General features: G+C 34.9%; 1 long non-coding RNA gene across 3 annotated transcripts in view; it reads left to right on the top strand.

Annotated features, from left to right (window-relative positions):
• Positions 1-26,105, top strand: part of LOC108352971 (uncharacterized) — a 274,923-nt gene that overhangs the window by 14,551 nt on the left and 234,267 nt on the right. For 2 of the 3 annotated variants that reach the window (XR_010058022.1, XR_001841445.3), the window contains exon 2: positions 9,142-9,293. This is a non-coding gene — a long non-coding RNA (uncharacterized LOC108352971). Of the gene's footprint in view, positions 1-9,141; positions 9,294-15,332; positions 16,008-26,105 lie in introns of those variants that run through there. The other variant, XR_005494276.2, reaches the window with a different exon arrangement.

Here is a 26,105-nt window from a genome sequence, read left to right as displayed (position 1 = left end):
TGCTTCCTTCTACCAATGTTTCTTACCTGCATTGTTTGGGATTAAAGGTGTCTACTAAGGATATGTCTGTATTTAGCCAGAACATCCATGTTGCTGGATTAAAATTCTTCTATAAATATAAGGTGATTCCGTGGGATTTTTTTTGTTGTTGTATCCTTGGCCCCGCTGACTTTTACAGTCCTTTTGGCCCGTCTTCAGCAGTATTTTTTTTTTTTGGTTTTTTTTTTTTCTTTCGGAGCTGGGGACTGAACCCAGGGCCTTGCGCTTCCTAGGCAAGCGCTCTACCACTGAGCTAAATCCCCAACCCTTCAGCAGTATTTTTTAAGCTCCCACCAAATGCATGGCTGTGGGTAACTGTGTTTGCTCCCACAAACACAGTATCTGCATGAAGCATCTCTGATGACAATTAAAATAGGTACCAAATCTATGAGTATAGCAACATATCATTAGGAATCATTTCATTGACTATTTTTTTCACCATCATGTTTAGTTTTATCTTAAGTCTCTGGGCAATCCCAGCTTCTGGATCTTAGCCATCTTGCCAGGATCAGGAATAGATTCCTTCCACATCATAGGGCTAAAGCTAGATCTGTCACTGGTTGGCCACTCTCACAAATTCTGTGCCAACTTTAGTCCAGCATGTCCTATAGGCAGGGTGAATTGATGGTATAAGGTTTTGCGCCCAGGTTGGTGTCCTAACCTGTAGAAATCTTGCCTACCTATAGCAGATGGTCAATTCAGGCTCCTGTATCCTACATTGATAGGAGCCTTATATAGTCACCATTGAGAATTTCTAAGAATTTCCATCACACTACCTTTTTACTTGTCCGTGAGACTTCTCCAGTTCCAGCCAACATGCTACCTATTAACAAACCAAATAAACCAATGTTTAAAAAGTGGGTCACAGATCGGAAAAGAAAATTCCCAACCCAGGAATCTCAAATGGCTGAGAATCACTTAAAGAAGCATTCAACATCCCTAGCCATAGGGGAAATGTGAGTCAAAACAACTCTGAGATTCCATTGTATACCTGTCAGAATGGGCAAGATCAAGACCACAAGTGACAGCTTATGCTAGCAGGAAGTTAGAATAAGACAAACACTTCTGCATTGCTAGTGGCAGTACAAACTTTTAGAGCCATTTGGAAATCAATATGGTGGTTTCTCGAAAAAAGAATGGGACTCAATCTCCCTCAAACCCAGCTACACCATTCCTGGGCATATAACCAAAGTATGCTGCTCCCTGCCACAAAAATATTTACCCAAATATTCTCATAGCAGGTGTTCTAAAATATAACATTATGAATTTTTCAGGCAAATGACAGGAACTAGAAAATACCATATTGACTTTGGTAACCCAGACCCAGAAAGACAAGAACAATATGAACTCACTTAGAAGTAGATATTTTCTGTAAAGGATAACTGTTAAAACGCACACATCTAGTAAGGCTAAGTAACAAAGAGGGCTCAAGAAGAGGACTCTTTTTTTTTCTTTTAATTAGATATTTTTACTTACATTTTAAATGTTACTCCCTTTCCTGGTTTCCCTTCCCTAAAGCCCCTGTCTCTAAGAATGGATCAATTTGCATTTTTCTACATGCTAACCCCAGTGGAATCAGCACCCTTTGTTGAAAATGCAGTCTTTTTGCCACTGGATTGTTTTAGTTCCTTTAATAAAGATCAAATAACTTTAGGGGTCTGGGTTCACTTCTGGGTCTTCAATTCTATTCCACTGATATACCTGCCTGTCTTTGTACACAAAGGTTTTTATATTATTTGTGGCTATTGTGAAGGATGTCAGTTCCCTAATTTCTTTCTCAGCCTGTTTATCCTTTGAGCAGAGGAAAGCTACAGTAAATTTTATATCCAGCCAGTTTGCTGAAGTTGTTTATCAGTTATAGAAGTTCTCTAGTGGAATTTTTGGGGTCACTATGGTATACTAGCATATCATCTGTAAATAGTAATATTTTGACTTCTTCCTTTGCAATTTGTATCCATTTGACCTCCTTTTGTTGTCTGATTGCTCTGGCTAGGATTTCGAGTACTATACTGAATAGGTAGGAAGAGAGTGGCCAACATTGTCTACTCCCTGATTTTTGTGGGATTGCTTCAAGTTTCTCTCCATTTAGTTTGAGGTTGGCTACTGGTTTGCTGTATGTTGCTTTTACTATGTTCAGATGTGGGCCTTGAATTCCTGATCTTTTTAAGACTTTTATTATGAAAGATATTGAATTTTGTCAAATCCTTTCTTAGCATCTAGAATTGATCATGTAGTTTGTTTTCTCTGTGTTTGTTTATATAGTGGATTATATTGATTTTTATTGACAGATTTACCTATATTGAACATCCCTGAATCCCTGAAAACAAGTCTACTTGATCATGATGGATGATCATTTTTGATGTGTGCTTGGATTTAGTTTGCTAGCATTTTATTGATTAATTTTGCATCAATATTCATGAGGGAAATTGGTCTGAAGTTCTCTTTGTTGTTGGGTCTTTTTGTTTTTCAGGTATAAGTATAATTGTGATGAGGGGTTGGGGATTTAGCTCAGTGGGAGAGCGCTTGCCTAGCAAGCGCAAGGCCCTGGGTTCGGTCCTCAACTCCAAAAAAAAAAAAAAAGTATAATTGTTGCTTCATAGAAGGAATTGGGTAGTGTTCCTTCTGTTTTTATTTTATTTTGTGAAATTGTTTGAAGAGTAATGTTATTAGGTCTTCTTTGAAGGTCTGATAGAATTCTGCACTAAACCCATCTGGTCCTGGGCATTTTATTTATTTTTTTTGATTAGGAGACTTTTAATAACTGCTTCTATTTCTTTACGAGTTACAGGACTGTTCAGATGGTTTATCTAGTGTTCATTTAACTTTGGTAACTGCTATCTGTCTAGAAAATTGTCCATTCCCTCTAGATTTTCCAGTTCTTTTGAGTATCATTTCTGATTGTGCTAATTTCAATATTTCTCTTTGCTGTCTGCTTAGTCTGCCTAAGTGTTTATATATCTTTTAAATTTTCTCAAAGAACCAGCTCCAGGTTTTGTTGATTCTTTGTATAGTTCTTTTTGTTTCTACTTGGTTGATTTCAGCCCTGAGTTTGATTATTTCCTGCCATCTACTCCTCTTAAATGTACTTGCTTCATTTTGTTTTAGAGCTTTCAGGTGTGCTGTCAAAGGGTTAGTGTATGATCTCTCCAGTTTCTTTTTGGAGGCACTTGGATTTATGAGTGTTCCTCTTAGCACTGCTTTCATTGTGTCCCAGAAGTTTGGGTATGTTGTGCCTTCATTTTCACTAAATTCTAAAAAAGTCTTTAATTCCTTTATTTCTTCCTTGACAGAGTTATCATTGAGTAGAATATTTTTTAGCTCCCATGTGTATGTGGTCTTTCTGTTCGTTTTGCTCCTGTTGAAGACCAGGCTGAGTCTGTGGTGATCTGATAGGATGTCAGAGAATGGATTATTTCAATCTTCTTCTATTTGTTGCAGTCTGTTTTTTGACCAGTTATATGGTCAGTTTTGGAAAAGGTTCCATGAGTTGCTGAGAAGAAGGTATATTATTTTGTTTTAGTATGAAATGTTTTATAGATATACGTTAAGTGCATTTGGTTCATAACTTCTCCTAGTTTCACAGTGTTTCTGTTTAGTTTCTCTTTTCATGATCTGTTCATTCATGAGAGTGGGATGTTGAAATTTACCATTATTATTGTGGAAGGTGCTATGTGTGCTTTGAGCTTTAGTAAAGTTTCTTTTATGAACATGGGTGTGCTTGCATTTGGAGCATAGATGTTCAGAATTGAAAGTTCATCTTGGTGTATTTTTACATCTACAAGTATAAAGTCTCTTTTCTTGTCTTTTCTGATAACTTTGGTTGAAAGTCGATTTGATTCAATATTAGAATGGCTACTCCAGTTTGTGTTTTGGGAGCATTTGCTTGGAAAACATTTTTTTTCCATCCTTTTACTCTGAGGTCATGTCTGTCTTTGTCTCTGAGGCATTTCCTGTATCAAGTCAAATGCTGGATCCTGTTTATGTATCCAGTCAGTTACTCTGTCTTTTTGTTGGGGAATTGAGTTCACTGATGTTAAGAAATATTAAAGAAAAGTGATTGTTGCTTTCTGTTATTTTTGTTGGTAGAGGTGGAATTATGTATGTGTGCTATCTTCTTTTCAGCCATTGAAAGATTATTTCCTGCTTTTTCTAGTGTGCAGTTTCCTTGTGTTGGGGATTTCCTTCTGTTATCCTTTGTAGGGCTGGATTTGTGGAAAGACATTGTGTCAATTTGGTTTTGTCATGGAATATCTTAGTTTCTCCATCTATGGTAATTGAGAGTTTCCTTTGTGGGCATTTGTGTTCTTTAGGGTCTGTATGAAAACGGCCCAAGATATTCTGGCTTTCAGAGTCTCTGATGAGAAGTCTGGTGTAATTCTGATAGGTCTGCCTTTTCATGTTACTTGAATTTTTCCTTACTGCTGTTAGTATTCTTTCCTTGTTTTGTGCATTTGGTTTTTGGATTATTACGTAATGGAAGTAGTTTTTTTTCTTGTCCAGTCTATTTGGAATTCTCTAGACTTCTTGTATGTTTATGGACATCTATTTCATTAGGTTAGGAAAGTTTTCTTCTATAATTTAATTGAAAAAAATTACTGGCCCTTTAAGTTTGGAATCTTTATTCTCTTTTATACCTGTTTTCCTTAAGTTTGGTCTTCTCATTCTGTCCCGGAACTCCTGGATGTTTTTGGTTAGGAGATTTTTGCATTTTGCATTTTCTTTGACTGTTGTGTCAATGATTTTCATGGTATTTTCTGCACAAGAGATTCTCTCTTCTATCTCTTATTCCGTTGGTGATGCTTCTGCCTATGACTCCTGATCTCTTTCCTAGGTTTTCTATCTCCAGGGTTGTCTTTGTGATTTCTTTATTGTATCTATTTCTATTTTTAGATCCTATATGGTTTTGTTAAATTCCTTCACCTGTTTGGTTGTGTTTTCCTGTAATTCTGTAAGAGATTTTTGTGTTTCCTTTTTAAGGACTTCTACCTGCTTACCTGTGTTGTCTTGGATTTCTTTAAAGGAGTTATTTATGTCCTTCCTAAAGTCCTCTATCGTGATCATAGGATGTGATTTTTAAATCCAAAATCTTGCTTTTTCAGTGTAATGGGATATCCAGGACTTGCTGTAGTGGTAGAACTGTGTTCTGATGATGCCATGTAGCCTTGGTTTGTGTTGCATATGTTCTTGTGCTTGCTTCTCTTCATCTGGTTCTCTAGTGATACCTGCTCTTGCTGTCTCAGACTGCAGGCTGTCCCTCCTGTGATCCTGTTTATGTCAGAACTCTTCAAAGTTCAGCTGTCTCTGTAATCCTATGATTCTGGGATCATGTGATCCTGAAATCCTGGTTGTGTCAGATCGAGCTCCCTCTGTGCCCCTGTGATCCTGTGATCCTGGGCATTTCAGAGTACCTGGGATTCAGGCTTCCTCTGTGTGTTGTAGGAGTGGGTTCAGAGCCAGAGCCTTAGTCTGCTCAGGGAACCGGACCAAACTGGAAGAAACCTGTGCTCCTGGCTGGGTGGTGGTTTCTATGTCCCTGGACCCTGGGGAACCAATTTACACTGGGTGTTGGGGCAGATATTGCAGCCTCCTCACCTCTGATGCTAAGCATGGTAGAACACCTGGGAGATGGACTTTCTTTGGGTGTTGAGATACTGGCTGCAGAGCCAGTACCCAATTTCTGTTCAGGGCACTTGTTTCAAGAAGGGACTCTTGACCATCAAGATGGATGATCAGTGAAAAGGAGAGGGACCAGATATGGGAATGATGGAAGGAGTGAGTTCTTATTTTCTTTTGAGATTATATTATATCTGTTTTTTATTGTTAGCTTTAAATACAAACTGACAAAGAATCGTTTTAACGAGCCTCTGCCTCTCCCCCCACTTTTCACACAGATAACAGATACCCACATACACACATCTCTTTCTACCTTTCTCAGTCTCTTCTTGACCCTTCCCTTTAGGTCTCTCTCTCTCTCCTATATGTTGATCTCCTTTTTGCCCCTATTTTAACTATTAAGAACATTTTTCATTTTAATTTATTCTCTTATTTTCCTTTTTCATGAAATATTAGCAATCACTGAAAAAGAAGTACAAAATGTCATTGACCTAAAAGCCATAGACACAAAAGAGAATGAAAATGGAAATGCATAAAATAGGGATTTATTTTCTATTTTTTACAAAACAAGAACACAAGATTATGATTTGATAAGTTATGAATGAACTTTTGTACTAAAAATTAAAAATCTAGAATCTTGAATTTAGTCACAAATATGACTCATAATAATCATGTAGTTCACTCATTGAAAATGCCAATTTCTCAAGTACTGTAACATGTTTTTATGTTACATTATATAAAGTAGACCATAAGATAAACTCTCCAGGAAATATATCAATAAATTCCTATAAAATAATAACACTGAGACTGTAAACTGAATATTAAAGACAGTGTTGTAAGGCAATCACAACTAGATAAAGAAAAGGAGAAATAATCAAAAGTAAAAATTAATTAGAAAAAATGAGACATTTTCTTATACTAGAGGAATATGGCATATGTCATTGGATCACAGAAGGTGCATTTTCAATACTACATGGCAGAGAGTTTATATTTCAAAAATGTTTGTCTATTATAGCTATAGCTGTGGTCACCGCAGGTGGAATTAATTGGAGTTTTAATTAAAATCTCAAGGATGTTAAACATCATAACTCATTGTAAAACGTATGTAATGCTTATAAATTATACTTATTATCACTCAAGGATGACTTTTACATAGTGAAATTGAGAAAGTAAAATTTAATGTTTGAATTTTTCTTTTGTCCATAAAAATGTTTGTTTAGAAAGCAAAAGCATTAAAGCCTATTAAAACAGAATTGTTCAGATGACTTATGCTATAAATCTACTATGCACAATACTTGACAATCTGAATTTGATTTGCAGCACTCACAGGGTGGAAAGAGTACACACTCTTCCGGGTTGTTTTCTGTCCTCCAAACATGTTCTTTAACACACACATGTTTACACATATCGGTACAAATAAACATATAATTTAAAAGTTAAAAATGGTTTATACCAAAAGCAAAATAATATATGGAATCATATTTTTCCTGAATACTTGGAAATAAAGAGGAAAGTGTTAAAAACTGAATAAAATTTAATTTGATTCTTGAAAAAAATGAAATGAACTAAGAGGTTCCATTTAAGAATTCAATTTCTGTCGTTTTTACTATTTGATATTTTCTGTCATATATGTTTATCACATTTCTTGTAGTAAGATATATCCCCTTCAGTTGCTGTCACGAACGTCCTTCAAAAAAAAAAAAAACGTCATGGTGAATAATGTTTTTGAAGTGTTCTTGGATTCGGTTTGTGAGAATTTTATGGAGTCTTTTTGCATTGATATTCCAAAGCAAAATTGGTCTTTGGTTCAAATTGGTTGATTTCAGCCCCTAGTTTGATTATTTCCTGCCATCTACATATCGTGGATGTGTTTGATTCGCTTAGTTATACAGATTTCAGTTGTGCTGTTAACTTGTTATATAGGATCTTTTCAATACTCTAGAAAGGGCCCCTGCCACATGTCTAGCAGAGGACTGCCTTGTCTGGTCTCAGTGGGAGAGGATGCACCTAATCCCATGGAAACTGGATTCCCCAGAGAAGAGGGATACTGGTGGGGGGAGTAAGGTTGGTTGTGTGGGTGGAGGAACAATCCTCTCAGACACAAACAGAGATGGGGTGAAGAACTTGGGGAGTAGGGACTGGGAAGGGAGGAAACATTTGGAATGTAAATGAATAAAGTAGTTTTAAAAAAGATTCTACCGGGGAGTGGGAAGAAATGCAAATTTAGAAGTGTTCATATGAACTGTCTCTAGATTCATATGATGTATTACTTATCATACCCTCTGTTCTTGTTGTAAATTTATACACACATACATATATAAGTCCATTTCATGTACTTAAATATTTATATACATTTGTAAGGGCTAATATTTTCTAATTATTTAAGTATAAAAATGACCATGAAGACTGACAAATTAAGTTCATCACATTTTAGAATATTAAAGTGTCTTACATTTGTGAAGTTGAGGATGGAAAAAATTCACTTACTAGAGAATGAGCAGCATGCATTTTTCCAATTCCAGCTGCACTCTTGAGGTTCGGCAGCCTTGAAGTCCATCCTCACATTGACATAGTCTCAGTCCTGAAACATTCCCGATTTTACAGCAGATTTTGCAACTAATTTGTAGTTTAATACTGTTTGAAAAATATTATGTGTATAAGTACAAACAAATCAAAATACCTACACATTGTATTAACATTTGAACTTATTAGTTAAAATAACTGTGACAAAGCAATTTTATTGTAATAAACAAACATATGATATATATATATATATATATATATATATATATATATATATATATATATACATGTTCTAACTTTAATGAGAAACTCCAAGTGTTCCAATACAGTTATTAACTAAACATATTTGTGGGTCTTTCTGTTTTATTTTCATCTTCTTCTATAAATATCTAATAGTCAATTTATTGAGAACTTGCATATGCATTAGGACTTGTCTTCCGTAGTTTCCACACTTGATTTACTCTTCCTTTAGATGTAGTTCTATAAATCAGCATTCACCGTTATCCCAGAGTAGCATATCATATCTCTACAGTACAACATCAAAACTGGGAATCTGCTTGAATGCAGGTAGTGCTTATAGCTAGACTACTTTTATCACTCAGCTTTCTTCAATTTTTAATTTCATCCTTATTTTCATGTTCATTTGTGTATGTATATACATATGTGTTTGTCTATATTTTAGACAATTTATCATGTTTTTACACTTTTTAAACAGTATTTCAGTTATCTCATTATTTCTTTATAGTAATAGTATATTTTTTGTTTCTAACTGATAGACCACATTTAGATGCTTATTGTTTACCAGTTGCCATACATAGAATCCTTTCTTCATGTCATTGAGAACTGGTAAATTCCAGCCTTCTAATTTGGCTCTGAGTATAGTGTTTTCTTCATCTAAAACAATTCTTCTTTTTTTGGCTGTGTTCTACCCGTTGATTGAAACTGTTTTCCATCCTTGCTTTGCAGCAAAGCAGTGCTACCAAGTTCCAGTGAGAAATGGAGCACTGGATATGGGCCCACTAAGGAGAGCTATAGTCAGATTCGTAAGGCATCAACAGGAGTCGGCTTGGAGTCTGGAAGACCTTCCTTGATTATGCCCTGTCAACACAGTAGTACATGTAAGTGGTTAAATAAAATTCAATGGTATAGATAGAAGCTACTTTCAGTATTATGTGGGTTTACCCCAACATATATAATTAATGACAACTATTTGATACGAAGGAACTAAATTCAACCTCCAGCCTGTTTTGTGAATAGTACATATAATCATGACGGACTTAAGACAGCTTATTGTCATATTTTGATGTCTTCTCACTCTGTAATATATACATTGCTCTTCTAAATCATTTAATATGCCTATTTTGATTTAGTTATCTCATTATCCATCACACTTCTGAGTGGAGAAAGGCACAAAATCATTAAAGAAACCTGGTGGCAGGAGGTAAAGCAGCCACCATGGAGGCTAGGCATAGTTTTTATTTACTGGTTATTTTATTTTTATTTACTGGTTTGCTCTCTTAACTTGCTCAGTATTTTCTCTTGTAAAGGACCAAAGACTATCTGCCGAAGTGTGGCAGTGTTCATAGTGGTTTTGGCCCTCTACATCTATTAATAATGAAGAAAACAACCCCCCACACATTCTCATGGACCAGTCTTATGGGAAGAAAACCTAACTGAGATTTCCTCTTCCCATGTAACTCTACTTGATGCCAACTTACAAAACCAAACTGGCAATATATGTATGACCTTTCACATAAAGACTAAAACAATCAAACTCATAAAGTAGGTAGAGTGGAGCTTTCCATGAACTTGTTGGAGACGGATTTGGAGACACTGAGGAAATGGTCAAAGGACCTCTTACACAGGGTGGATGAGTTCAGGAGATTTAATACAAAGTGTCATTTTTACAGGAAACATAGCCTAGACTGTAAAATATTCATGTTATTGTGACTAAAATAAAGAAAAACAATTAAGAAACCAATAGCATTTACATAAAAAGCATGAACAATTGCATGTATTACTTCAGGGAGTCAATATAATAGGAATAATATTTAAGCCGTCTCATTAAAAATTTCATCCAAAAATGTCTGTGTACTAGTCACTTTCAGCTGTAACACTGATGTCTTTATTCAATTGAAGATGTGAAACAAATGTTCAAAGATTCCTTCAATGAGTTTCATTAGTTGCAACTTGAATCATCTTCATAGTTGGTGCCTCATCTTGTTTTTCTTCATATTACTTATGATGACTACACAAAGTTGAATGCTAATTTGAACCAATTTTTGTGCTTATTGATAGTCTTATCTTTCTAACAGGAGAAAATATGTTCCTAGGTTATCAATGATGCTGGATAGTAATTATATGTGTCATGGTGCACCAATCAATAAAGAGAAATGTGTATTATTTCAGCAAAATGTATCTTCTAAATGATACAAATAAGTCCCTGTCATGAATTTTCTTAATCATTCCTAGTACAAATAAGCACACTTAGACATAGGGCTTACCAATATTCCAATTAATGTGATCATCCTTTATTTAGTATTAACAGCAATATAATTCATTTACGTAAAGCACATAGCAATAATTTATATGGTAAAAATTTGATTGAATATCCCTCAGCAACATTACTGGTAGTTACAATCCTGAAATTATTGTTAATTTACATACAAAAAGGAAGATCAAGGTAAATATTAGGCAAGTATCTTAAATAATTCAAATTGCAAAGCCAAACATCCTTCAATATTTTCTAAGGAGGGATTTTCAACCCATAGGAAGAACAATAATATCAACCAACCGGACCCTCCAGAGCTCCCAGGGACTAAACCACCAACTAAAGAGTACGAGTACGAGTACGTACATATGGAGTGACCCAGGGCTCCAGCCCATATGTATCAGAGGATGACCTTGACTGGCATCAATAGGAGAAGAGGCACTTGGTCCTGTCAGGGCTTGATGCCCCAGTGTAAGGGAATGTCAGGGTGGGGAGCAGGAAGAGAGTGGGTGGGTTAGTGGGGAAGCACTCTCATAGAAGCAGGGAAAAGGAGGATGGGAGAGGGGATTTCCAAAAGGGAAACCAGAAAGGGGATAACAATTAAAATGTAATCAAGGGGTTGAGGATTTAGCTCAGTGGTAGAGCACTTGCCTAGCAAGCGCAAAGCCCTGGGTTTGGTCCTCAGCGCTGAAAAAAAACAAAAAACAAAAAACAAACAAACAAAAAAAAAACAAAACAAAAAACAAAAAAAAAAACAAAAAAAAAACTAAATTAAAATGTAATCAAATAAAATATCTAAACAATTTTTTTAAAAAGAACTGTTCCTTTCACACGCATTAGTAAAAGTGAAAATAGTACTAGTAAAAATGATCTTTGTTTTATTATGTTCTATTTGTTCCTTAAATGTTTTTGAAGTACAGAACAGAGAAATTAATGGCTGTGTATACATTGAAAAAACAATGTGATTATTACTAAGATTATAATTTTCACCACTAAGAAATAAAGTAAGGAAACATACTTTAGTAGTCATTGAGCTAAGTTTATTTTGTTACTTTTTAAAAATATTTGATCAAATTCCATTTTCTACATGACCGAATAGATTTGAATCAGAAACATTTTAGAGAAAGGGCATCATCTTTCATTTCTCAAAAACACAACTTAATAACACAACAATTAATAATGCAATATGTTCTCAGATCTGACTACATGATATCCATATGCAGTAAAATACAGCACTGTAGTAGGAGTTTATTTATATATCTGTGTCTGTCGACTTCCTCATGAGTAAATGAGTTACCTGAATGTTTTGGTTATGTGATCTCATTGAACAAAGTATTAATTGCTAATGTTTCTATAGCACTTAGAATAGTACTGAAATCTTGATCACCTTCACAAATAGGGTTGTATCTTTTCTGGGGAAAAGTATCAATGAGGCTTTTGTTATTGTTGCTGTCTTTAGGTTTGGTTCAGTTTGACCTTTTTTTGTTTTTGTTCTTGTTTTTGTTTTTGTTTTTTTCGGTTTTTTGGTTTGTTTGTCTTTTTTTTTCTGTTTGCTACTTCCAAAGTTAGATTAAATAATTTTATTACTGTTAGCTATTTTGCTATTTTTGACACAGTGGGTACTTTTGAAAAATTACTGCTGATGAAAAATAGTAATTTTACATGAACATTATTAAAACTAAGAGAAATGAATACACCACACTCCACGTTTGCATATTGCAAAAGTATAAGTTAAAGCATTTTAGTATCTCACATGGATATGCTACTAAATTATTGTGACAGTAGTGCATGATAGTTTTCAAGAAATATTTCTCCTTGAATATTCTTACTCATCCTTGGACCAATGTAATAACAAAATTTTCCAGACAAAACCTGTGAGTTGGAAAGTCTCTCTTAGTTATTAATGAGTTATCCATGAACACTGAATAATTCTTTGAAAAGTTTAAAAATCAAGAAAATGAAAATTATTTGCTAATATGTATGGATATATAGACCAATGTATTACTAGATATAAAACAGTGGATTTTATGGGTTAGTTGAATTATAAATGTCAGAATAGTAATAGGTAATGGTGGATAGAATTATAATTTAAAGATGATCAATAAATGCAATCGGTGCATTTTGTTCTGTGATTTGAGAATTCCTAGCTATATATTTTTGTTTTTAATATATAAGGATTTAATCAAGATGGGGTTAGGAGTATTCTCTACAGAGCTTCTAAAAGGGATGTTTATGTCACTATTATGTTTCAAAGGAATAATGACTTCTATGCAAAATACAAGATAATGGCTGGGTTTGGCAGGCAGGATCACAGATTTCTTTCTCTTTTTCTGGTTTTATAGAGTGAAAACAAATAAGATGTCTCCTGAGAATAAGAAATATTACAATGACAGTGTACCTTGTGTATAATATGGGGTAATTCAGACTGTTTTTCCTCAACTTGAAAATCCTTACACAAAATATCATTTGGGAAGTAGTGACTAGGAGGCTATACAAAGTGAATCAGTGAGCCAAGACATAAATATCTATTGGGGCCTTTTCTTGGTAGGATGCAGGCAACTTTGAAAAAAATAAGAAGATCCTGCTGTGAGAAGAAACGCAATATTCTTCTACCGTCCTCTTTATTTTCTAAGCAAGTTCTCCTGGAAAGAAACTAATTAATTACGTTAAGAGTCATTCAAGCTATTAGATAGAAATTAATTTTGCACATGTTAAAATCCTCCACTTGCATTCAGAAGCACAAATGATAATAAGAAATGGATTATGTGAAACCAGAGTTTTGAACGTAATTTAGGAAGTACGTGTGAGCAAATGTCTCAAACGCATCATGTTCAGCATCACAAAATATGTTTAGTCATAAACTTAAGCACCGAAATATCTGAAATATCTGAATAGTTTAGAAAATTAATCCAATATTTCATAAGTACAAACACAAAATTTCAATGGCATTAGAATTTGAACAAATTTAATTAACCTAATATCCCCAAAAATATAATAAAAATAATTCATGACGTTTTCAAAAGTGAGAAAAAATATAGTTAGGACAATGGGGCGAGGTCTGGAAGGACTGTGGGGAGTTAAAGAATATAATCAAAAATAGTTTTCATTTTTGAAGAATTAAATTATTGTTAAAATTTCAATATAGTAATTTCTAACCCTTTATGGTAGGTTCTTCACTTTATGAATAAAAATAAGACATAAAAGGACACTTTAAAGACATTCACAGTACCCATGGAAATTAAGGGACAGACTTGTGTTACTAGAATCTATAGAACAAGTTAGAAACTGTCAGTAATAGAACTTTTGAGAATGTGCCTTAATAAAAGTGTATAATTATTGTTTGTGATGTCAAATTGTATTACATACAAACTAAGGACTGTGTTAATAGGGGAATAATTCCTGAGTTGAAAATATAAGAAAATATCTCAAAAAAAGCATGTCAAATTTGAGTGTTTAACACTTTGGAAGAGAAGAGTATTATGGACAAAGGACAAAATCAGTGAGAAATGTGAGATGTGTAGTTTTTGTAAGGGATCCATCTTACTTCAATGAATAAAATTCAATATGAATATTGTTGAAACTATATAGAGAGTTGAATAATTTTCATTAGGATGATGTTATTCTAGGTAGTTTTTATATTTAATATTTATTCTTTGCTATTGAGAGTGACATAAACTAGCATATTTGTTTTTTTTTTTTTAATTTTTGAGGTCAAGATATAATTAAATCACCTTCTGATTTCCATCTTTTCCATTCAAACCCTCCCGTGCAATCTTGCTTGCTTTATTTTAAAGTCATGACCTTTTTTTATCTTTAATTATGTGTTTGTATGCGTGTGTGTTTGTGTGTGTGTGTGTGTGTGTGTGTGTGTGTGTGTGTGTCTGTATCTAAATACAAAATTACAGCCCTCTTAGTTCATAGGATGTTACTTCTAGGCAGATTTTCAGGAGTGCTCTCTTTCCTGGGGAAGATACTTCACCCACTCACTCGATTCCATAGTTGTCAGTTGGGCTTTGTCTAGAACTCAAGCCTTGTGAGTTTTCTCTATTCACTTTTTCACGTGCATTAATGTTGTCCTGGTTCAGCTCATGTTTAAGCAGCCATGACAATGAGACTTTTAGTGTAGAGTGTCTGACGTTTCTGGACACAAAATTTTACAACAAACATTCTCTTTGAGTCTTTCAATATCTGCACCATTTCTTCTTCAATGAACAGCTGTTTTAAGATTAATTCTTGGTTATTTGTTTATATTTCAATGATATCCCACTTCCCAGTTTCCCCTCCACAACCACCCTATCCCATTCTCCCTTCCCTTTGCCTCTGAGGGTGCTTCTCTACCTACTCACCCACTCCAGCCTCACCACTCTAGCATCCCGCTATGCTGGGACATCAAGCCTCCACAGGACAAAAGGCTTCCTTTCTCATTGATGCCAGATAAGGCCATCCCCGCTCCATATGCAACTGGACCAATGGGTACCTCCATAAAACTCTTTGATTTGTGCTTTATTCCCTTGGAGCTCTGAGCTGTTCGGTTAGTGGATATTTTTGTACTTCCTATGGTGTTACAATCCCTTTCAGCTCCTTCTGCCCTTCCCCTAACTTGCATTGGGGTCCCTGGGCTCAGTCCAATGGTTGATTGTGAGCATCTATTTCTGTCTTTCTCAAGTGCTGGCAGAGACTCTCAGAGAACAGCCATAGGAAGCTACTGTCTGCAAACAAACCTTGGCATCAGTAATGGTGTATGGCTTTGATGTCTGCAGATGGGATGGAACGCAAGGTAGGGTGGTGGTCCCTTGATGATGTTTACTTAACCCTCTTTTCCATTTTTGTACTACCTTTACTTTAGATAGGGACAATTCTGGGTTAAAAATTTTTTAGATGGGTGGCTGGCCCCATCTGTCCACTGGGGGCCATGTCTATCTACTGGAGGTGGTCTCTTCAGGTCTTATGGCACAGAAGATACCATAGAGGATATTAACACAACATTCAAAGAAAATACAAAGTGCAAAAGCCTCCTAACACAAAACATCCAGGAAATTTAGGACACAATGAAAAGACTAAACCTAAGGGCCAGGAAACATCTTCAATAACATCAGAAAAAAAATCCCCTAACCTAAAGAAATGGGTGGTCATAAAATCAATAATTAAAACACTAAATACACAAAACAAAGAAATATTAAAAATGATAAGTTCCAATGGTCAAGTAACATATAAAAGCAGACTTATAAGAATTCCATTAGACTTCACAACAAAGACTCTAAAAGCCAGAACATCTGGACAGATGTCATATGGACCCTAAGAGAACACAAATGCCAACCGGGCTACAATATCTTTTTTTTAATTAATTATTTTATTTATTTATTTATATTCCAGGCATTGTCCTTCTCCTAAGCCCTGCACAGTTCTTTCCCCCTCCCATTGTCTTTGAGAGAGTGATCCCTCCTCACTCCCCTTCCCTTTCAACTAAGACCAGAGAAGGTAGTCCCAGGCCAGAGTCCATGGACCAGCCTGTTAATTCTCTTTGGTTGCTGGCTTAGTCTATGGGAACTCTGAGGGGTCTAGGTTAGTTGAAACTGTTGGTCTTCCTATGGGGTTGCCATCCGCTTTAGCTCCTTTGTCCATTCCTAACTCTTCCACAGGGATCCTAGACTTTAGCCCAATGCTTGGCGGTATGTGTCTGCATATGTCTTGATCATAATGTTTTCACTAGTATGTGACACACTTTTGTTTTGGGAATAGGATACTTGGAATAGTTTTTATTAATCAAAAAATGCTATTTCTACAGTGGATTTAGCAATTAAAATATTTTAATTTTTAAGTAAACTACAACTTGTAGATAAAAACATTTGTAAAAGTGTAGTGTAGTATGTGTATCAAATAAATACATTATATTTTACCAAAGTAATCTATTTATAACCATGCAAACTGTTTTTTTTAATGAGTTTTAACTAAACTAGGAAGTGTTTTGAACACTATAAAGAATAAACCTAAGGTCTTTGGGAAGGAGAATGTTGGTTCAGTGTTTCAATGGTTAATGTACATCAAAAAAATGACAAAACTCACCTATGACCAAACTCAATAAAGAAAAATTAAATTTAAATTAAATTATATTCTATGGATTTTATTATTTAATTAAAATTAGTTAAGCATTTTAATCATTTAATAATAGAAGAGAATAAAAGAAATGATCAAGAATAGAAAATTCAAATAAGCATAATTTATATTTTCTATGCATAAATGTGTATACTTCTATGTTTTATATGAGATGCAGTATTGCTGGCCCACTAAAGTGATACTTTATGACTTCTGTGTAACTCGATGCTTCTTTTCTTTAAATCATCATATGTAAACCTACAAGCGTTTACAAAGCTATGTGAATTGAGCAAGGCTTTGAGAAAAGAGTTTTAATCTCAGGATACCATGACACATACCTGTGCTAGAGGATTGCATCAAGTTTCAGGGCAGCCTGTGCTGCACAGGTAGACCTTATGACACTCCCAACAACTCCAAAGATAAAAGTAAAAAACAGAAAGAAATGAGAGAACATCTTGTTGACCTTGCAGAAACACTTCTCAGCACTTCTTTTACATGAAAGTCTTTGACTAGAATCAACTTTTTTTCGGCTCTGCCAGAAAAATAAAATATCCATCCAGTCTTTATAAGAAATGTCTAGTTATAATTGTTCTTGGGAGGAAAGAAATGGTATTCGTAGCAGGACTAGCAAGCATCATATTCTCCTTGTCTTTATTAAAAACCAGGAGTATGACTTTTGATCAAGCTGCTGCTGTTTATAGGCCAGAGAAATACTGAGTATGCAAAGTCTGATGAAACTCCAACCACTATCAAAGAGTTATTACTACATGCATTTTGGGAATGAGTAGGCTAAAATTTAATGATGTCAAAGAAACAAATACAAAATATAAATAGTACAATTTCAAAGTACATCTATTACTCCATTTATGTCACAGTTAGAAAGTGACAGTGCCTAAGAGGGAACTTTTGTTTCAGGTCAAACAGGGAACGTTACACAAATTCATAATGGTTGTTTATAATTTATTTCTAAATTTAAAAAATCATTACTTTAATTTTCATTATTATTTCCACTTAAAAATAGATAGTAAAAATTTTGAATATAGGGAATGTTTTAAACAGCTGCATTTTACAGAATCATCAACATTCTAAATAAAAAATTAATTTCTATTCTCTTTTACATGAAATCATAACTTCTCACATAAATGGTCCTTTTGGATTGAATCATCCAAGAATATTATGATAAAGTACTAGGATAATATATCCCATTAAATACATTATGTTTTAGTGCATAACAGTTGGAAACAGGATGATTGAAATTCATCATCAATTATTAACCTGATAAAAGAGAGGATGGAACACATGCAAGAGTCAAACAATTTGCAATGCAATCTGCCTCAAGATATCTACAATTAAATCAATTGTCAGTTGATGTTTTTGCAACCCCACTTTTTAAGGAAGAGAAAAGCATGGCAGCCTCAGAAGAATAAAACATCATTTTCAAGCAGAAAAACACTACAGAGCAAGATAATTTATAGATGTAAGATAAATTGTGAAATAAAGTCTACTTTATTGGTAACTTTAGAATTTGCTAATTTTCAAACAACTGACAAAATTATCGTAAAGTATGTGCAATTCTCACCCTCTCCCAGTGACAGTATCCTTTATTTTCATCTCTGGTTACTAAATTTTATATCGGATGAGTCCTCTGGGTTACATCAGTAGGAAGAGTGTGCATATGATTTATAGAAAAACACATGCACTTAAAGAAGTCCATAAAGATGATTTTTGAAGAATACTGGTAGTCTCTTGCTTTTCACTGCTCATAGGATTTAACATTCAAAGTCCGTGCTCAGTTTTTTCATACTATCCACTTATATGGTATCATTTTTATGGATTGACTTAGAATGCATGGAAGATCATTTGTCTTTTGTATGTCTTTGATAAATTATATATATATATATGTATATATATCCATTTATACAAATTAAATACAAGCTACTTGAAGAAAAATAAACAGGTCTGTGAAATCACTACTGGAAGTTACTGAGTCTGTTCTTACTTGCTACATTATTTGTGGCAGTAGTTTATACAGGAACAAAACATTTTATCTCAATAGCCCAAAACGTGACTTGTTAGGCCTAGGCTCCACCCATTTGTTCCTGGATGTTATTTTATATGCTTCCGGTTTTCCTTGCCTCCTTGATATAGCCTGTGATACTGTCACGTCAAATGTAGCATTAAACACCATGGAGAGGGGTTGGGGATTTAGCTCAGTGGTAGAGCGCTTGCCTAGCAAACGCAAGGCCCTGGGTTCGGTCCCCAGCTCTGAAAAAAAGAAAAAGATTAAAAAAAAAAAAAAAAAAAACACCATAGAGAAAACGCGAAAAATGTCCTGAAATTGTGCACAGAATTTCCCTTTTCAGTCTCTAAAAGTTAACACTGTCTTTGCTCCTACCTCTAATAGTTCTTAAAATCTGGTCACACAAGAAGCTTCCTTGTTTTTCCAACAGACACATTTGCTTGGCTGCTACAAATAATAGCTGTAGTTCATATACTCTGCCCTGAAACCCGAGGTGCAGATTTCAACAGATTTTTAATGATCCAGTGTGTGATCGTACTACCCTTGAAAAATGCCTTACATGCTTTGGTGTTTATTATCAGATTTATACTCAAGAGATATTCATGTATCAAAACCGAGACTAAGATTATTGAACTGCATGAGTTATCTGAATATTAAACTGTGAGGACAGTGTCAAAAAATCATCTTTGAGATTAATTATTTTGTTTTGGCAAAATTCTGTTGCTAGTGATACTGAGACTTTAAGAAAAACTAACATTCATTATATTTCTTGTTCATGTACATTGTACTGGCCGGTTTTGTGTGTCAACTTGACAAAAGCTGGAGTTCTCACAGAGAAAAGAGCCTCAGTTAAGAAAATGCCTCCATGAGATCCAGCTGTAAGGCATTTTCTCTATTAGTGACCAAGACGGGAGAGGATAGTGCATTGTGGGTGGTGCCATCCCTGAGCTGGTAGTCCTGGATTCTATAAGAAAGCAAGCAGAGCAAGGCAGGGGAAGGAATCCAGTAAGTAATATCCCTTTCTGGCCTCTCCAAAGTTCTTGCTTACTGACCTGCTTGAGCTCCAGTCCTGACTTCTTTTGGTGATGAACAGCAATGTGGAAGTGTAAGCTGAATAAACCCTTTACTCCTCTACTGGCTTCTTGGTCAAGATGTTTGTGCAGGAAGAGAAACCCTGACTAAGACATCCATGATCTCAAGACATGCGTTGTTTTTACATACTTGTTAAGAAGGCTTTCCTGTGAGCAAGAAAATACACTACTTTATTTTAACTGATTTCTACAATTAACTTGCTTGGCAATTAATTTGCATTTCCTTTGGAACTAGGTTATGTCATAGCTTCCTCATGGGAAGAACATGTACTATTATTATTTTTTTAATCAAAGTTTCAGAATCTCTTCATGACCATTTAATATTTTAAGCTTTATTCATAAAATTTGGAATATATTTGCTATTTTTGACTTAATAAATTGGAGGATTATAAGGAAATTTTAATTATGACTTTGTGTGTAGAATGTTAAGGTTTGTTGAGATTAATTTTATACAGCTACAATTTAAGCCTATACATTTAGTTTCTCAAACTCTCATCCAGTTCTTATTTACATTAACTTTACATGTATAATTTTTAAAGAGATCCCCCCCCCATGGCAATGAGCAAAGAAATACCATGATGATAGTGTTGTTCTCATATCAGTCAGGGGCAGAGCAGATGACAGTCCTTTGTTTAATCCTAGCTTGATGCCAGCTTTGATGGCCAAAGATTGTTTTTTTTTCATCACAAAAATTTTCTTGCATGATTTTTTTAATTTACTGCAGATACCCAGAACTACTGTGAATTGTAAGTGTTGCCATCATCCTGTGTTCAAAAACCACCTTTTCATATTTTGTTTTCATACAAGGAATGAGAGACAAGTTGCTAAGTGCGATGCCTATTAGCACACCAAAGTGCACGCTGAGCTCAGCAACTCAAGCACCTTCTACAGAGTCCTGACTGCTCTGTCCTCATTCTAAGCTTCTCCAGCTCATCCCCCTGCTTCCCATTGCTATGTGTCACTGCCATTTTAACCATGTGTGCTTTGGGCCCACATGGCTTGGTTCTCTTTTTCTCGAATTTTCACACATAGACATCTCTCCACCATCTATTGTTCAGTGCGTGAAGAAGCTTAGCGTCTCTTGCCAAGCTAAGAACCTCACATTTGTAGCTATAAACATAAATACCAATAGGAAAAGTTGGTAACTTTATCATTTAGCAAATATCAACTCTGGGGTCAACCTGGGATCCTATAGCCCTCTAGCCTTGAACAATCGAACAGAACTGCTTAACCAAGTATGAAATCCAATCTTGGGAAATATGGCTCACATCCAATAAAAAAAGCAGGTCTTACCTCATAACAGTTGCGCCACTCTTGTACCAGTGAATCCTGCCTGTTGGATCAGTATTGTAGCATGCAAGGCCCAGGCCAGGATAAGACTAGGTTTCCTAATCCTCGCAAAGCCCTCATAGCTCCTTTCACACTATGGAAGCTGTCGAGCAGAGAGGATGTATCCTGCTCTACTTCAAGTTACTTTCTCTTCTCTATGTTGCCCAACATGGCGGGTTCCCTATGCAGTGCTTCATTTTTTATCCTGTTATCAATCCCAGTATAACTCTCTCCAGTTCAATCCGAGTTCCAATTTGTTCATTTCACTCTTTTAAGTAAGAAGTTGGATAACATTCCAATGTGCATGTGTGCTATCTTTTCCTTATCAATCCATCTGCTTATTGGAATAAGTTTTATTGCTCTTCCAGGTATGATGAATAGAACAGAGTTGAAAAATATCTTTAGTAGGATATAAAATAATTTTTGATTATGTCTAGGAATATAGATTCCTTAAAGCATGAGTATATAAATTTTATTAAAAATCTGAGAGAAACATGTAAATAGATAAAGCCTAAGATAAAAATGATGAAATTTGAGCATTGACAAATAGCTTAAACATTGAAAATTATATATGTGTGTGTGTGTGTGTGTGTGTGTGTGTGTGTGTGTGCGTGCTTCAAAGTAAACCTAAAAAGAGCTAGTACTTGTGAAAAAATTTAACATCACTGGTCTTAGGAGAAACGTGAATCCAAACTTCAGTTGAAAATTACCTCACCCTTGTTAAAAAGCCTGTTGTCAGAAAGAAAAATGATAACAAGTTTTAGCAAGGGTGTGGATAAAGGAGAAAATGTGTACGCTGTTAGCGGATGGCGGATTAATAGAGCTATCCATTATGGATCTTCTCTCCAGTTCATTGTACCATTAGTCACAATAGACAAGGTACTGACGGCCCTGGTTATTTCTCAGTGAGGTGCTAGATTAAGAATTATGGAAAAATGCATGTGCATATATACACACGATGGATTACTATTCAGCCTTTTATCCAAAAAAAAAAAAACTGCCATGCATAATAATATTGATGAACCTAAGAACTGCAATGCTAAAGTAGGTATGTCAAACATAATAAAATACTACATCTTCTCATGTGAGAAAATCTAAAAATGGCTGAGCTCACACAAAACATATTTAGTAGGACAGGAAATGAAAAGATGGTGGGAAAAGGACCACGTTTCAGTTACATTTAGGAAGAAGTTACTGGTGATAAAGAAGTACTGTTCCTTTAACATAAGTAGTTTTAATTTTTATGTTCTCATAAAGACAGACATAAATGACACATAAACGAAGAGCAACCTTTGGAAAAATATAGAAACTCACTAATAAGACTGTATTTGTGGAAATAAGTATTTTCAATTATTAATGTTCTCATTTTCTTCATCCATATTTTATCTCATTGCTGCAGCTTCTCCTCACTAGCCTATACTTTTTATAAAAGGACCTACTTATTGATGTCTTGGCAATAGTAACCATTTAGCACAACTCTGACCTCCGAGTTTCTTACTCATTTATTTTTCAATTTTTACTCTTTTATTGTTTGACTTGTATTCCCAAAATAAATTTTTATTCCTTTATAAAATTTTATTTCTCTCTCTCTTTCTCTTTCTCTCTCTCTCTCTCTCTCTCTCTCTCTCTCTCTCTCTCTCTCTGTGTGTGTGTGTGTGTGTGTGTGTGTGTGTGTGTGTTTGTGTCACACATTAGAGGTACCTGAAGCAGTCAAAAGAACTCATCAAATCTCCTGGAACTAGACTTGTAAACAGTTCTGAGCAGCATGATGTGAGTTCTAGTAAAAGAACTCTCATCTTCTGGGAAAACACCAAGTACTCTTAAGTTTTGAGCCACCTCTCTAGCCCTTGGAAGTTTTAAGTTTCTTCCTCACTTACCAGTGTACATTCATCAGTTTGTGTACCATCATTGACCTTCTTTATGAAAATCTTCACAGTATTATGTATTCAAAAATTTATTGGTCACAGTGAATTTGATGATATATAATTTCAGAGATCCTTAGAAGAATTATTGTTATGTGATGACTACTGATTTACTGGAGGTGATGAGTGTTCCATCTCTTTAAGAGTTACTTTAATTTAAATCTAATCATCCTATATTTCTAATAAATATCTATTTTCCTCTGCTCAGCATTCTGGCATTCACAGTAATTATGTTCCTCTCTTTTAAGTCATTTTGCACAAAGAGGTATTTCCTCTGGCCCATACCTGAAATTTATATTTTCCTAATAATACTATTCTGTAGTTAGTCTTCTTACAAGATATAATGTCTAAATAAATATATAATAGGATTATTTTTGTATCAGTTCTTTTCCTTAATGTGAACCTCCATATTTACCTCTAATCCAATCTCTGCAAACCTCTTCATGTTTGGCCTATTCTGTTTCATCTGAACTTAATGTTTTTATCATGATTTCCACTGACTGAATGTGTTTATATGCATGAACGGGTATACACACTATGAACTCAAATGCTTCCCTTGGACCCATCTCTAGATGGTAAAAGATTTTAATCTCTTATGCAATGAGCAAATTCGATACCAACTTGGAAAAGAAAGAGATTATTTTATTCACATGTCCCAGAAAAGAAATCACTGAGGTAAATCATGGCAAGTATTCAAGCAAGAGTAGAGAGATATGCATGGAGAAATGTTTTTTGGCTTGATCTCCATAACTCATGGGACTAGATTTTAGATAACCTGCAACCTGCGGTAGGCCAGGAATTCCCCACACCAATAATTAACCAAGAAAATATACCTATAGACTTGATTACTGCTTGTTCATATTTGCATATCTGTTCAATTAAGGTACCCTCTTCCCAAACGACTCAAGTTTACATCAATCTGACAAAATCTACTCAGAACACTCAGATAGTGTCTGAGATTCTGGGACAACTGTTTAAATAATTTTAAGAAAAAAATTTGTAAAAACATTTTTATCATATAATGTAAGTTTTTTTTCTTTTTTTTTTCTTTTCTTTTTTTTTTTTTTTTTTTTGGAGCTGGGGACTGAACCCAGGGCCTTGCGCTTGCAAGTGGTAGGCAAGCACTCTACCACTGAGCTAAATCCCCAACCCATAATATAAGTTTTCTATTGACATTAAATACATATATTTCCAATTTATTTCAATAGTTTTTCTTTTCATAAAGTTTATGTCTTGCTCAAGGACAAACCTAAGACACTAGATCAATTCTTTGAAATTTCGGTACTTTGTGTATTGAAACGTCACTAGGTGACTCTTCTTCCCATGTAGAATATGTGGAACAAATGCAGAGGAAAGCAACACAAAGATAGAAATAATAAACTTCACAGTCTTCTATATTCACAAATATGCATAGTTCTTTATTCAATTTGAAATTGGAAATATTTACCTTTTAAATACAATTATTTGAGCTGACGCTTATAAATTTAGAATTTGAAAGACATGGGAATGTATGTTAATATGCAGGATTCTTGTTCCTCAGATAATCCAAACCAAAACGGTTGGTTTTGAAGATTTTATTTTCTTTGATTTCTATATACTATTTGAAATTGGATCATTGGATCACCTCACTCTGAGTGTATCTCTCTATATGTGTTTGTTTCCATACATTCATATGTAAACATTAAATTTTTTGACTTGATTATTCAATTTTTTTAGAAGTGACTTTTGATGAACATTATAAAGTATATAAGAAAGTATTTGAATATTTCAAGGTATCGCATATGGTAGGCATTGACATTGTCTCAAAATTAATATTTTTATAAATGACTATTTACAACCACTTAGTTCTCTGTTAAAAGTAAAGGAATTTTAATCTAGAAACATTGATGCTCTGGCAATGGATCTCATCAAGAGACCTGATCCAGTTGGAATACAGACACAACTTTAATCACTTTGGGTAGACTATAGTCACACCCTTATTTAAAATATAGACATACCTTTAATTGCAAATAGAACAGTATTGGGGGTAATATTTAGATCCTGGATTTGTTCAATTCTTTCACCTGTTTGGTTGTGTTTTCCTGTAATTCTTTAAGGAATTTTTGTGTTTCCTCTTTAAGGACTTATACCTGTTTACTGTGTTGTATGGTATTTCCTTAAGGGAGTTATTTATGTCCTTGTAAAAGTCCTCTAATATCATCATGAGATGTGATTTTCAATGAGAATCTTGCTTTTCAAGTGTGTTGGACTATCCAGGACTTGCTGTGGTGGAAGTACGAGGTTCTGAAGGTGCCAAGTGTTTTCTGTTGCTTAGGTTCTTGCACTTGCCTCTGGCCATCTGGTTATCTCTGGGGTTAGTAGATCTTGCTGTCTCTGACAGTGGCTTGACCCTCCTGTAAGCCTGTGTGTCAGTACTCCTGGAAGACTAGCTCTCTCCTGGCAGGATTTCTATATAGAGAGCTATGGCAGCTCTGGGTGCAGACAGAAACTGGAAGGATCTTGTCCCAGACTACTGCTTGGTTCCTGTGTCCTGAGGAGTCCAAGTGGGTGTCTCTGAGCAGAAGTGGTGGTCTTACCTGTACTCACATGTCTGTCAGACCAGCTCTCTCCTGGCAGAATCTGGCTACAGAAACGTGTGGCACAGGGTCAGATTTGGGTGCCTTAAATTGTTTTATTGGTAGAAAAGTATAATTCTTTATAAGAAATTATAAAATATAGGATATAGACATGTACATGTAGTTGTTAGACAAGTATTTACATGTATATTCTATCATCTATATATGTATGAGTAACCATAGAAATCACATATATACTATCTTTTTTAAAAATTTTATTAGATATATTTCTTTACTTACATTTCAATTGTTATTCCCCTTCCAGGTTTCTTGTACATAAAACCCTGCCCCTCCCCTCCCCCTCCCCCATGTGGGTATTGCCCCCATACATCCCCCTTACTGCCCCCCCATATTCCCCTGCACTGGGGG

Source organism: Rattus norvegicus, chromosome 15, assembly GCF_036323735.1.
Source record: "Rattus norvegicus strain BN/NHsdMcwi chromosome 15, GRCr8, whole genome shotgun sequence".
Classification (NCBI taxonomy): domain Eukaryota; kingdom Metazoa; phylum Chordata; class Mammalia; order Rodentia; family Muridae; genus Rattus; species Rattus norvegicus.
This window is presented reverse-complemented; position numbering and strand designations above follow the sequence as displayed.